Below are 15,772 nucleotides of genomic sequence, written 5' to 3'. Positions count from 1 at the left end.
AAAAATCAACAGCGGAGGAAACGGCAGTTAAAACAGTGGTAAATGCGGAAGATAGCAGGTCAGAAAACTTTGAGAGCGAGGCATCTCAGATATGTCAACTTGAAAGGGAGCTTGATGAGACGCGGAATGAGGACGTTCTTGAGAGTAACCTCTTGCCGCCGGTGTCTAGTAATCTCACGAGACTTCTAAGTGGAACCCGAGAGGACTTAGCTATGGAGCAAGCCAATGATCCCAAGAATAAGCTCGAAGTACAGTGGGAAGGACCTGCTAAAGTCGTTGCAGAGCTTTCTGACACTAACTACGCAGTGAAAATCCCCGATAGGCGTAAAGCAGTGCGCATTTATCATTGCAATCTTATGAAGCCTTATGTGCAGAAGGAAGCCGTGGTAAATCTAACGTTAAACCTTCCCGAGGAGATGGGGGACAACTTGATTTGCCTCAGCGGAAAAGGAAGCAACGCTCAGGAGCTTCTCAAAAAGACGGAGCAGAGAGGAGAACTAAAGAAATCCCAGCTGTCCGATCTGGGCGAGATAATAACAGAGTTTGAGGCCTGCTTCGTGGACAGGCCAGGCAGAACTGATTTGACTGAGCACGATATTGAGCTGACTTCAGACGTGCCAGTGCGATCAAGGTGCTACCGATTTTCTCCAAGGCAAAGAGAAATTCTGGATAGGGAAGTAACTCGCATGCTGGAATTGGGAGTAATAAAACCCTCGGAAAGCGATTATGCTTCGCCTATGATCTTAGTAGAAGCTCCAGGTAAAGACCCTAGGCCTGTGGTAGACTACCGAAAGCTAAATTCTCTCACCAGGGATCAAGTGTATCCTATTCCGAATATTGAGGAGAGAGTAGAACAGGTCAGTAGAGCGGCATATGTGACTACGCTGGACCTTACTCGAGGATACTGGCAAGTACCGCTCACTGAACGCGCCAGCAGATACGCGGCTTTCGTCACTCCGACGGGCAGCTACCAGCCAACAATGATGAGTTTCGGGCTCAAAAATGCTCCATTTTGTTTTTCCCGACTCATGGATAGGGTTTTAAAGGGGTGTGAAACATTCGCGGTGCCTTATTTAGACGACATTGCGGTTTTTTCCGACTCATGGGCGGACCATATGGTACATCTAAGAGCTGTACTGAGCCTTTTGCGTCAAGCTGGACTAACCGTAAAGGCCGAGAAATGTTGCCTGGCAAGGGCGACCGTGGACTACTTGGGTCACAATGTAGGTCAAGGTTTCAGGAAACCCAGCGAGATTAAGATTTCTGCGGTAGCAGACTACCCGCGGCCGAGCACGAAGACGGAAATTCGAGCATTCCTAGGTCTGACGGGATACTACAATCACTACATCCCTAACTATTCATCTTTGGCTAGCCCTCTGACCGACGCTCTCCGCAAGACAGAACCGACAAATGTAGTCTGGGACGAACAAAAGGAAGCCTCCTTCGTAAACCTGAAGGCTGTGCTGATTAGCCGTCCGGTATTGCGAGCTCCAGACTATGGCCGAGAATTCACGGTCCAGTGTGATGCCAGTGATCGAGGGTTAGGTGCTGTTCTCTGCCAGATAGATGACGACGGTAATGAGCACCCCGTGCTCTACTTGAGCAGAAAACTGAGTTCTAGAGAGAGGGCTTATTGCGCGTCAGAGAAAGAATGCGCTTGCATTGTATGGGCCATTCAAAAATTGCAGTGCTATCTTGGAGGGGCCAAATTCACCGTAGAGACGGACCATTGTCCCCTGGCTTGGCTGCAAACTGCGACATCGAAGAACAGTCGCCTTCTTAGGTGGAGCTTGATTTTACAGCAGTACAATTTTGAAATAAGATACAAAAAGGGGAAGTTAAATGGGAATGCGGACGCGCTTAGCCGCTCTTTCTAAGCGGTCCGAGATGTTCCTCACCATGTATCCAAATTGATAATCAGGTTTTTTTTTTTTTCGTGCGCTTGTATATGTGTGACTATGTAAAGCAGCACGTTTGGTTTTCTAGGAATACGTGGGTCCTGAACGTCTTGAGAGTGGGCTTTTCTCGAACAACAATGGCAGTTTTCCTTTTAACCTGGTCTCTTCAGACGGGAGCCGAGTGCTTGCTTCGACATGTGGTTGAGTTTCAGACAGCTCGAGCAATTTGGCCTACAACAATCAAGACAACGCGACAAGCAACAGCGAGCTTCAAGCGTTCACGTGCAGGCCATTAAGTCGTCTCTTCATGCAGCAGCTGGGACTGCTGCCCTCCGAGACTCTTCTGGCGGGGGAGGAGGCTGTTACGACCAAGCATCCGCAATTGCGCGCTCTATTGTTCGCCTGTGGGCATGGATAAGTTTTGTGAATATGTGGTGATGGTCCAATGGCTCTAAGTGAGCCTGTTTCCAGGAATCCTGTTTTGTAAGCATGTTTTGCTTTGTGGACAACCTGCAAATGCCAAATTGACCCTGTCAAGAGAACATCTGGAAAAACACAAAGAAACGTCCCCCTGCGGGAAATAGCAGGAAGTGCTTTCTTTCTTTTGTTCACCCTTCCAGTCGAGAAATGCTATCCTCCAGTGATGAATGCCTCCTATCCAAAGGAGACGACAGAGTGACATGTCCGCTGACGTGCAGGACAAGAAAGGAGCATGACTCATACGGCCATTAAGTGATTTCCCGGGAATGCAGGAAAGATTTGCAATTGTCGAAAAGGGACCATGTTGGGAGCCCTATGCGGCGCCACGTGCACTCGGGTTTCTGAGAAGTAAAACCCCTTGTCAGAACCAGCCTGTGGTTTCTTTGCTGAAGAATAGAAATGTACCTCCTCTCCTCGCCGTTCCCAAGCTTTTCCCGCCAACAAGTGATCACGCCCAACGAATGAATGCCGGACCAGTCAGTGCTTCAGACCATCAGTGCAGTGATGTGTTCGATTGGATGCCGATACCTGAGGGGCGTGCCCTGGATTTGGTTGGTCAGCATCTTCAGAGAGGGGCTGGACATAGGGGGTTTTTAAGGACGCTGCAGAGCACGAAAGGTCGCTCTGGGCCCTGGGTAAACGGCTCATCCAGTCGCTTCTCGCTATGAACTCTTAACGCTTGTCATTTTGCTGATGTACCCTTCTTCTTCATGTAAATATTCTTGTAAATACGTTTTCTCAAAGTGCCAGTAAACCTGCTTGTACATATTTCACCAACTTCGAAGATTCAATCCTACTTCAACCCCGAGTCTCTGCACGCTACCAAGTGAAGGCCGGGTCGACGTAGCCCCAGCGTCACGACAATGGCACACCCCAAAAGTTCGAAATGTGAGTCATGAATACAATGTTGCCCAGTTATGATATATAGCGGCGTAGAGTTCATTTTCTTCCAATAATGCCCTGCAACTGGCCGTTCAAGAATGATTGCTGTCTATTTCCAGCAACTTATCGCTTGAAAAATAAAGGAAATGAACAACAAACAATCAGACGGCGAGTCGCTTACCTGGCCTTTCCTCTTTGACAGACATAATGGTCATTTATTAAGAAGTGGTTTCTAACGCGGAATGCCAAACTGCTGACAGCCCGAAGCTTACATGCATTACTTTAAGGCCAAATTGCTTATCTGCTAGTCTACCTAATTGCACCAATGCTCAGGAAACAAAGCGACACAAACACAAAAAGTCGAAAAAATGACGCCATGAAATATAAAAGCTAAAATTATACCAGAACACCAAAAGGAGAGCCTGAACCACATCCAAAGTGAAGGCGCTCAGTGCGCTCATTTACGCCTTAGGAGCGGAAAAGAACCCTCATGTCAAAAGGACAACGCAAGCAATCTGTATGAGTCGTTTTCGGTCGCGATTACAGAAACATTACGACAGACAGTCACCCGGAAGTGGCTTGCGGGTCTCATTAACATGGGAGAACGTGTTTCGTAACACACGGAGGACCAGAAGGTCACAGCCGTGAATGTGTACGGAATGCACGGGGGTAGCGAGATCTGTGATCCGTTTCCGTCTCTACGCGCAAGTCTCACGTCGCGAGTAAGGGCGAACTCTCACTTTCTTCCACGGGAAGAGAGATTGTTATCTTGGACTGAGCACGCTGCGTCTGGCCTCCAAGTCAAGGCAGAACACCCTTGCGGTCACAATGGAAAAAATAAGGAAGAACAAAGAATTGTCTATTTCTTGAGATTGCGCTGGAGGATAGAGCAGTATATAATCGCAGCCCGTATCTAACGTGAGCAACACTACCGAGAATTATTCACTTATTCCACATGCTACGCCACACAAATAAGTTCGTTCGCATTTGCCTGCACTCAGCAGGCTTCTGCTATATACTGTTCAATAATTCTGGTCACAGCCTCATCGTGAACAGTTCTCGACACTTATTCCTTGCGATGCCAGGTTAAAGAGAGCGAAAGTGGATTAGAAGATGATCGTGTGCGCCGTGACGTGATTTCCTTGAAATCGCTTCCTTAAGCCATTCATCCGGCGGTTTAATTCCTACACGAGTTAGAAATCCCCGCCTGAGATCAGTGCTGAATTAGTATGCTACAGTAATAAGAAATACTTTCACTTATGCTTTTGTCGATACGTTACCGTTTGTCGAGGTAGCTTCGGTTACTTGAATTTTCAGCCGCATTAACTGGCGCGGAATGTAATAGGACCGCGTTTTTTTCTTCTTTTTTTTTTTTTTTTAACAAGCGCACGCCTTTTATGCGGTAAGGGCACCCAGACTTTCGCTCTTGCTTCACTTTTCGGTATTTGAATAAACTGAAATACAGGAAACTTCTGACGCTCTCGGATAGTCGCACGATAAATCCGAGCAGTACTCCGTTCGATGCTGCTGTGGAAAGAATGTCAAGCATGAGATCAACCACGCAATCACTGCTCGACTCTGTCTTTCGAATGCGGACGCAAAAGAGTTTCGAATGTTACGCAGGCGTTGTGAAGGGAAACCTGCGCATTTATTGTGCTTAGGACAGTTAAGCTCCGCCTTTCACATTATGACGTGAAAGTGGAAATGTCTCTCGTCTGCGGCTGTCCTTGGGAATTCGTTTTCGCGCACGCGCACTTTGCTACTCGCTTAATCACCAATCGCTTAATTTTAGCCTCTAATATCCCGCATAAACTATAGTTCGCCCACAGTCGTAGGCAACCATCAGATGCAGATTTATTAAGCCCCACTTTCAGAAGGCCGCATGGAGGTGTCTGCGTGGCCAAGGGTAGCGTTACTAGCTCTGAATCCAATGGTTCGATACTCATCTCATCCTCTCATCTCAAGGACGCTAGCCGACGGTCGCATGACGTCACAGAACTCCACGACTATAATCCGTTTCATACATCAAGTGCAACACTGCCAAAGCTAGACCTCTTGTTTGCGCTCCCCGCATCCGCGATGAAAATTAGTGCCTGCTCTGGACGAGAGGAAGTAACAGCTGCTTTGTCTGCAAGCTTAATACATCTCATATTTGCCGCATCAACTTCATAAAAAGCACCTTTTTTTAGGGAGAACAGATTCGGTGAATTTGTATGTTTCGTTTGACGTTTTCGTTCGTGTCGCGTTTTCGCTGCCCCGCCACCCCTGCCTGCTGCGCCCTCCGGGCTGTGCAACGCAGCGACCTCGACTGCCTCTTCGGAGCGAATGTTTTCGACAAGATCCGCACTGCGAAGATGTCCAGGCACGCAAATCAAGTTATTGCAAACGTGTATGCCCAGAATAGAGATCGTTTCCGCAGAAACCACTCGCCCACAAAACGAGCGCGTAGTGATACACCTTTTTTTTTTTTTATTTCTTTTGCACCTGATGTATGAAACGGAGTATAGTCGGTGCCTGGCCGTGTCACCAGCCAAATGTTATGTGCGATAATTACGCCCGTGATGTTTTTGCTCGCGGGACCTTGAACGCTATTGCGTTAATGTAGTCATATTAGCTTTGAAATGGCTTAAATAAGTGCATTAGCGAAACCGAGAGTACGCCACGACGTGAGGCCCTGCTCTCCTGCTATCAAGGGACTAAACTGAAAAATAAATTTAGATATAGATGTCGTTCCTTCGAGTCCGCATCTTCGCGCCACGCCAACAACGCTTATAAACTTGGTGCACCGCTGTCTGGATCCTGAACTTATGTACAAGCTTCGTTTTTTTTTTTTTTTTTGTTTTTATCGGCGCTTTGTATCTACACGCAACATAAAAAGAGCCAATATTTGTTTGGTTCCATAGCCTGACTGGCTAGAAACGGGACTGATCACTCTAACTGAAAACGCAGTTTTTCTTGCCCGGAAATCCCACCAGTCGTTCTGGTGAAATAAATACAATTCAATGTACCACAATAATCGGCACAATAATTACTGCTTATAAACTGAGCAAAAGGGCTACCTGGCTGCGCAAAAACTGCGCACTGCTGTCATGTATGCCGGTATGAAATTCCAAGTGCGAGCGCCGTGCAACCCTATCAACTTTCGATCGTAAACAATTCTGGAAACGGATAAAATGAAACAATTGTCAGCTGCAGCTTTAGAACAGTTATCCGGTAAATAATGAAACTCAGTGGTAGAAGGTCATCAAATTTCCTATCGCTGTATTATGTCAGCTACACATAATACTGGAGAGCGGAAATTTGGGCAACTTGATACACACGTAGATTAAAAAAAAAAAAACGCTTGCCAATAAAAACGAAAGATGAGAAAGAACACAAGGGCACCTAATACATGAACGAAATCCACTTGCGGAAGTAACGCATAATTTAAACAGGTGTTTTTTAATACGTGTTCTGGTTCAAAAACTAATACTGATAACTACTCTCTTTGGTAGTTGACTAATACACTTTGAATGCGTTATATATGCGCTGCCCCATGATGCTATGCAGTCTAAGATCACTATGCAGAAACTCGAAGTGGATAATACGCGAAACAGTTGCTCCATAACATTATCGGGATTTTATTAACACGTGGAAACGATAAACAAGCTCCCAACGTGCCTTATATGCGGATTAATCCTAGGTTCCCATATTTATTTACTTTGGAGAACTCTCATCCCCGTTTGGGTATTTTTTAGGAAGGGGCAGACAAAGGACCCAAATATAAACACTACCTACGTTTTGTGTCTTCCACAATGAAATTATATTTAAAAAAAAAAAAAAAAAAAACATGCAGCACACGTGCCATCAGCAAATAAGCAATTATGCGAAGAAATAAAGAATGTAACCTGCATATAAAAAATGCACTCAAAGAAACACTGTACTAGAATTTATTAACAGGATTATGCTGAGAGAAGTACTAGCACAGGTATGTACGAACTATTTTATCTGCACTAGCAGTTTTATTTCGAAACTTGTGTTAAGCGCACATGAATTTCATATTACTCTGTAAATTCAGGCAATAGAACTGCCTCCCGTCTTTATGTATTAGCACAAAGTTACCCAGATTAAGCTCATACGGATACACACGGCAATTGGGGAACACAGACATTCAAATATATTAGCGCCTGGAGAGGAAATACAAGCGAGATGGATTGGCACTTCTAAAGAACAGCCTTGGCGCCTTCGAAGTTAAATTAATTTGCTCTAATAATGCGCTCGCCTCCATTAATACCCTCTCATTTTACCCCTCGCGCTTCATTTATTGCTAACAGCACACTCCTATCAAAGATTAATCATAAACAGCAGGTGCGCTGCCAATATGTTTCACTTTCAGTATGTTTATTTTTCTTTTCCGCAAAGAAGGAACGACTAAGAGCTGTATGGAACAGCTTGACTACGGCCCTTGCCCCTGTAGGAAAATATGGCAATGCAGCGAAATCGAAGGCTACCATTGCAAGAAGTCTATATCGATTTTCATTAATTGGGATTGTATGAAGTCCGGTCCCCTTATTAACGTGTAAAATTCTGACTATTGATATGTTTTGCACCATTTTCATTTTGCAACGATGCAAAATAGCAAAAGAACTAGTTAAGTGCACACCCAGTAATATTTCACAAATTCTGGGAAAGAGTTTTTGAATGCAGCTTTTCTTTTTTTCACGAATTCGGTAACTGAACCGTAACAATCAGTATATCCGCAGATTCGTCCTGGGTAGGCTAATAGTTCTTGTTACTAAGTTTCAAAAACGTGCCTCACTGGATTTCCTGATTATGTCCTTAACTATTCGTTATGAGCGCGAAACAAATTTCAGGACCAAACTTTTCTACGGATCGGAAGCTTTGACAATATGTAGCAATATGTTCATAAACGTACGTCATAATAATCCTCAGTCGCCTGGCGATTGTTTAAACAATTGGAAAGGGGGGAGGGGGGGGGGGGGGGCGCTCAAGCCTATAGTTTTCGCGGCAATATGTCATTGGATCGAATCCCTATCTCAAACTAGCCTCCAACTTGGTTGGAAGACGAATGCTACATGGGAATCGAAACGGCATGACACCACCATGAGCGCTGCACCAAGTGCGGTTGCATCATGACAATTTTGAAGCGAAATTACACCACGCGTATTTTCTCCAACACTCATTTCGGGATACGACGACAGCCAAGGTAACGACAAAGGCTTTTCGGTCGAACGAACTGAATACCCATCAACATGGCTGTAACAAAGCTCTACTATATGATCCCACTTTCATACCTTACCATAAAAAAAAAATGTCCCACTATGCAGGACACAGCAAACTAGAACGGCCGTGAAACAGTACTTAGCATCATGTGAAAATAGCAGATAATATTGCAAGTTACAAAGTTACTTCGTAGCGATCGCTTGTAACGCATCAAAAAACCATGCAACATGCAGTCCATGCGTGGACTATTGCTTTTGAAAGACAGAAAATACAGATTGCGAACATCCGAGCACGGCCTGAAACCGCATCCCACGCTGCTATTTTACTGGACAGCTAGAAGCCCTCAACAGTATACTGCGTCTGAGAGATGCAAAATTGCCGACCTCGCAATACGAATAAATCGAAGGCAAAGCCAAGCTTTCTTGCAGCAGTGGGAGTTGGCCAATAAAAGAAATGTTGCACACGGCTTGACGCTGTAAAAACAGACAAAATTGCAAACTTTTTTCCTTTTTTTTTTTCTACTTCCAGGCGAGATTAGTCTAACGCGCCAATGGTAATTTACTAGGTGCGGGACTCAAGGGGAATGAAAAGCTCCGCAAAGCCTGCAGCTCGGATGCGCATGGCATTGGTCCACGCACAAGAACAGTCTCCAGGTACAGCCACCGCCCCCGCAGACACACCATCACCATCACTGCGAACGAATTCTCAATTTTCTCGAAGTTACACGCAAACCAATCGTCGCAAAAAACTTCGGACGAAGAGCTTGTTTGCACGAAAAGCGTGCAGAGCTGTAAACAGCCTTAAAAAATGCAGTATTTGCATATGCATTGAGAACCAAGTAGCAACGCCGCGCGAGAGAGCCCTTTCTTGGCCCTTTAATTTGCTTCCGGAGGAAAGGTCAAACGATTCTATCCCCAAAAGTTAAAGCGACAAACAAAGCTCGTGCCAAAGAAACAAACGCCATCTCGCCAGGCAGCCGTGCGCCTGTCGCCACGAGCCCTCCTTTTTCAATAGCACCCCTCGCCACGGCCATCTTGATGCCCTAATTCTCCGGTCTCCTTGGGCACGCATAGCCACGGCCGCTGCAGTGCAAGGTCATCTCCTTGCACCGCCGCTGAGGGATAAATCGAAGGCGCTGAAATGACGCAACAGATTAACTAACGAAAAGGAGGAAAGCTTTTGCTCGCGAAAAGCCCAGCGCCCTCTGCCGCTAGCTGCGATTACGCCGATGAAGCCGATGCATGGCAGCGCGCTTCACATCGCACGTGACATTGCCGCTGCACAGTCAACAACGGTGCATCGCGGACGGCGTTGCGCGTTCCAACGCAGAGCTCCCCTTCCGTGTAACAGGTGCGTGCACATATTTTTGCGCACGTGCCGGTGTTGCGAACACGCCCAACATCGTATCGTATAGCGCGAGTTTGGCACGCCATGTAGCATCTTCGACAACAGCAACCTACGCTTTCGTCTGACCTGCTACGGCGTCACCGAATCACTAACAAATACTATTTTTGCGGTTTCTAGGCGGAATTAGGCTAACCCTTCAATTGCTGTGACTGTCGTTATTCGCGAAGTTGATTTCGCAAATTCTGAAGCGCTACTAAGAAGCTGCGTCGGCTGTCTGTGTTGGCACAGTACATAACTAGGCCAATCTTCCCTCTTTTCCGTCTGATCAAAGCTAATTTATGTCACAGATTTAGAACATGCTTTGATTTACACTGGTGTATCCCGTGAAAGTGCCTAACACAGGCTGGACTGGTTACCCAGGAATGCCCAGCACACAAAGAAAACAAAGTCCCTAAGGACCGCCTAACGAGGTCGCCAGAACGAGGAAAGTCCTTGAACGGCTTGTACATCTCCACTGGGACTTTCGGGCAAACACTTCTGAAAATTGAGACCAAGTGTCACCGAGACGTGCTCTCGGGTTTGCGAACAGCGAGTCCTTATTAAACTCTAGCTCACGCCGGATGAAATCGAGAACTAGGACGAATAAAAAGGCAACTCGCGGTACACCACACAAGAAAAGAAGTAACCTCGACCTGTGAAAAATGCACCATGGTCACTTACTCGCTTTATGGCCACGCAATACATTGGATACCAGATGTGAGGAGAGATAAAAGTCATCATCATCATAATCATCATCATCAAAGTCATCAGTCGGACTATACCCACTGCAGGGCGAAGGCCCCTCCCAAATTAACGCGGTCCTGCGCTATATGCATCCACTTGACCCCTGCGAGCTTCCTATTCTCATCCACCACCTAATTTTCTGCCGCCCTCTGCTACGCTTACCTTCCCTCGGAATCCAATTGGTTATTCTTATAGACCACCGGTTATCCTCTCTTCGAAATACATGTCCTGCCCATGCCCATTTCTTGTTCTTATTTTCGACAAGAATGTCAGTAATTTGAGTTATTTCCCTGAGCTACTCTGAAAGCTTCCTATCTCTTTATGTTACACCTACCATTTTTCGTTCCATAGCCCTCTGAGTTGTCCTCAACTTAAATAGGACCCTTTTCGTTAACCTCCATGTTTCAGCCCCATAGGTCAGTACCGGTAGGATGCAACTGTTATACACTTTCCTCTTGAGAGAAAGGTATTAAAACATATGTCCACCTTGCTCTGTATTCCCCCTACACGTACCTCTCGCAGTAATACCATCGAAACTTGTGAACTCCCGCTGTAAAATACGCAGTGTCAATGAGTGTGCTTCGATTCGACGTGTCGTACAAACTTATAAGATTTTTGTTAATTACTCTTACACTATTACAGGAAAAGCCTCGCTAGCCTTCTTTGTCACATCCTATCATATGGCGGGCTTTTTCGCAACTACTCGTGCTTCGAAACCGACAGAACGCCGTGGGGCCCAGGTTTACCAACTTTTCAGGAAAGAACTTAATCTACACTGTAATCAAACTGTGCATCTACAATTCTAGTGCATTGGGACTTGCTTTGCATCGAACTTCTTTCCGTACCTCTGTGTTATATAACGAATGACATAAAGAAAGCTAAGCTTTAACCACAATGTAATTTCAGGCAATATGAATTAAATGAAAAGCGCACATAAAAAACTTCACTATGAAATTTTTAACGGGGTATTAAATTTGTAATCAAATTTTTCTTCCAACTGCACTGACTAAATGAGTTGGTACTATATAAAAAAAAAACGCATATGCTACAAACGTTCAAAAGTTCGAGCACGCACACCTCATTGCTCGATGCTGAAGGAATGAGACCCCCCTTTCCCCTTATAATTTCAAACCATGCCGCAATGCGTGCAGGCGCATCCGTCCTGAGGAAGCACTTTTGTTTCACTAAGAGGGCAGGAGGCCCAAGCAAGCGGTGTGGCAAGGTTCGCAACTTGAAGAAGGGGAGGGGAAAAGGAGGCCTCTTACTTTTGCTGACAATGGTACGATGTGCAATAATGTGGCGACGAGGATGCTGGGACGTTTTGTGGCCACTGAAGGAGCTATCCAAGGACATCTATCTAGATGCTTGAATGTGACTGAAGATCGGTAACAGGCCGTTAGTAATGGCCGTATTCCTTTTTAAAATTTCGGAAAAGCGATTTTCCTCGCCGCTGTGGACGGATAAGCTTCGACGACAACGCGTCCGCTTCGAGAAGCGTGCCGTGCGGAGCGACGTTAATCACTAAACGCTACGCCGGCGTCCACCTGCCACGTGACCTGCCGCACTGCCCCGTACCCCACACTCGCGCTACTGTGCTCGCCCCTGCTCTTTGCTCCAGTTCACACGAAAGAGAAGCCAGGTTAAAGTGCGGCCCCAAGTGACGTGCCATTATTGACGTAACTCCGCGGCTCGCCGAAGAGGCACGCTTTTCGACAAGGTGGCGCGATATGAACCTTATTTATTTATTTATTTATTTATTTATTTATTTATTTATTTATTTATTTATTTATTTATTTATTTATTTATTTATTTATTTATTTATTTATTTATTGAGCCACAGCGCCGAGGAAAGTCGCGTTTTCGATATCCTGAGAAGTGATATCGCTCTCACTAACGGCCGGCTATTAAACTTACTACTGCATTCAAGTACCTAGGTGAAATAGTTAAAGACTTAGTGACCAGATTACTAGTTAGTATCGTTCACTTGGTTTTATTGTCTGCAAACACTGGTATCGCAAAGCCGATGAACACATCTGAATATCTCGAAAAGCCTATTTTTCAAATTCCGGTTCATCTTAGCTGAAACACCCGGTATAGAAGCCGAAGGAAGACTCGATGACCTGCTTCAAGAAAGCGTGCACGCGCGTTTGTAGGGTTCGCTGTGTGCACCGCACTTCAAGAGTAAACCTACTTTCGATGTTAAGACATTCACAAAAATCTGCGGAATGGGAACTAAGTGCCACAGAATGTAATTTGCCTCGACGTTTAAAATTGGGCTAAGAGTACATAGTTTCGCTCTTCATAGCGGAAATAAATGTCAGACAATAGGGCCCTTCCCATCGCAAAAAAATAAATAAATAAACAAATACAAAAAAAAAAAAAAACAAAGTTTATGCGTGGTATTGTCATGAGCTCACCTGACACCCCCATCAGCTCCAGGATATGATCCAGGGTTTCCGGGATTATGCCGTTGACTATATAGGTGTCTCATGGAGAGCAACAGTATTTTCTGTCTTCGCAGATATGGTGAGGGTAAAAAATGAGTCTTACACATCAACCCAGCGTTCGAAACCTCTGAACTTATTTCGCTGACAGACGTGAACGCGTCTTGATAGTTTTGAGATTACCGCGCTTATATGTGCCTTGTGGAGGAACTTCTAACCTTAGCGTTGACGAATAGGACAAAGCCAAGCGGTCGCTAACGTTGTCGGTTGATGCGCTGGTTATTTACACAACTGTCAGATGACCAATGCCCACGTCTAAAAGCTGCTGAAGCTAAAGCGACCTGAGTGCATTTTAATTTAACCGCGTGCAGGATATTTATTTGCCAGAGTACTAACTATAAAGCTCCGAGTTTAAAGGACAACTCCGGGGGTTTTTTGGCATTCGAATATTCTAATAAAAATTTTACTGTAGACTCTCCTCTCCGTCCTGACGCATTCTACAAAATTTGGGCGCCGTACGATAATCCGTTCGCGCGCAACACGACTTTAAATTGTGCTGTTTTCATGGCTTAAGTTGAGACTATTTCTGCCGGCAACACTGAGCTTCTGACGTCACAAACAGTATACCGGCGTTACTGTCCACTTCCCGCATAATTATGAAATTGTGAGGCTTATATTGAACTACCTCAGACATTTTATGCAATGCTTCATGATTTCCATACTTTATTTTCACCATCCAACGCACGTACGAGTGTTTCTCTAATACTGAGTGTGACGTCACTATTTCGTCACCTGGGACGTCGTTTCTGGCCATGAAAGCAGTTTCGGTTTCGATTTGCTGTTTTTTCTTTTTAAAAATACTTCTAATTGGAATTTCGAAAAACGGTTTTTTTGTTCGAGTCAGCACATGCCGAGGAATGTAATTCAACTAAAAACACAGAATGATGGAAAAACCACCGGAGTTGACCTTTAAGGTGCACTGTGAAATATTACAGAAGTAAGTGCGTTTCAGTTAGTTCAGTCAGTTCAGGCGTTCAGTCGTGTCCGACTCTTCGTGACCCTATGGACCATGTCACGCCACGCTTTCCGGTCTCTAACTATCTTCTTAACATCACATAACTTCATCTGCAGTGCCTCGAGGATGCCATCTAACCATCGCGTTCGCTGCCTACCCCTTCTCCGGCGACCCTCAACCTTTCCCAACATCAAATCTTTCTCCAGCGACTCCTCTCTTCTCATCAGATGACCAAAGTAGCTGAGCTTTAACTTTAGAATTTGACCCTCCAATGAGCAGTCAGGGTTTATGGTCGACAATATCGACTGATTTGATCTTCTCGCAGTCCAAGGAACTCTCAAGAGTCTTCGCCAGCACCACAATTCAAACGCGTCAATTCTTCGGCGGTCAGCCTTTTTCACAGTCCAACTCTCGCATCCATACATCACAACTGGAAAGACCATAGCACGAGTTATACGGATCTTGGTTGGCAGACTAATGTCTCTGCTCTTTACTAGGCGGTCAAGGCTAACCATTGCTCTCTTTCCCAGAAGCAGGCGTCTCCTAATTTCATGGCTGCAGCCGTCCAGAAATCTTGTGATCAGATCTATTTTCGCAGTTTGAATATGCTTTTTGATTTCCTCACTGCAGTCGCGTGAGAAACTCGAATAAAGCACCTGCGCCGCGTTACCGTAAAGAAAACTTGACGAACGTCAAAATTACATTCTGTAGGCGCTAGCGAAGTCCTGTTTTGCTTATTTAAGAGCTGCGTTTGCTACAGGCCTTTTTGCGGTCGAATTTACGCTTTTGTTGGCAGTAAGTTTCTTCAAGAAAATAGCGCATTCAAACCAGGTGAAAGACGCTAACTGCAGTGTTCATGCATGACCATGACACCCCGCTGCTTTTCTTTGCGCAGCCAGTTCCACGGCCACCACCTGCAAATCTCTAGAGCATCTCTCGTCTGCAGCGCATGCAGTGCAGTCAAGCCGGAGACAGGTTAACGGTATACTATCATCGAAGTCTCCATCATCAGACACATTTGTAGCGCTTGCTCTAAAGTATCTACTGCAAATGCAACCGCATACTGAAAAATGGTAATAATGATGCGTCGATCAGCACGCAGTTATTGGTTCGGGCAGCCCTCCATAAGCTGAGCGAGCTATGAACAGACGCGATCTGTTACAAATCCTGGCCGGAACAGCGTGCCGCGGACGAACGCGCACAATGGCGCCTGTCCAGATTTTGGTCTTAGTTTAGCGATGGCATATATGTAATTTATTTTGCTTGTGGATAAAAGGCTCTAGCACTATAGTACTTTACGAGCGCACTTCGTATTGTTTTTTAACCGCTTAGGTTAGCTCCAGCATCGACAGTACAAGCACAGTGATATAACGTCACATGCTCTAGCATCTCCAATCCGCAAATAGAACCAACCTCAACCATTGCCACAAAAGTTCAGCTTTCTGGGATGTCATTTTAACTAATTATGAGGTAACTGTTAAATGCCATAAGATACGTTTACGCACATAGTGGAGATAATGGTCAAGCTTCCGAAGCGTAGCAAAAAGTGTCTTTTACATGTTTTTCCTGCGCTTGCACCGAGTAGTTAAAGCTGCTATTGAAAATAATGGGGCGATGTTCTTGAATATAATACTGAGTTTGGTGCGGAATATTGTAAGATACTTCTACGAATACATTGACAGCATGGTCTGAGCTTCAGA

The 15,772-nt window shown here is 45.3% G+C and overlaps 1 protein-coding gene across 1 annotated transcript in view; it reads right to left on the bottom strand.

Moving 5' to 3' along the window:
* Positions 1–15,772, bottom strand: part of LOC146202002 (putative G-protein coupled receptor CG31760) — a 90,812-nt gene that overhangs the window by 29,354 nt on the left and 45,686 nt on the right. The window lies entirely within an intron of this gene.

This window comes from Amblyomma maculatum, chromosome 1 (assembly GCF_055883805.1).
Source record: "Amblyomma maculatum isolate TAMU_Amacu chromosome 1, ASM5588380v1, whole genome shotgun sequence".
NCBI classification, from domain to species: Eukaryota; Metazoa; Arthropoda; class Arachnida; order Ixodida; family Ixodidae; genus Amblyomma; species Amblyomma maculatum.
The sequence above is the reverse complement of the archived record's forward strand: the minus strand, read 5'-3'. Positions and strand labels throughout refer to the sequence as shown.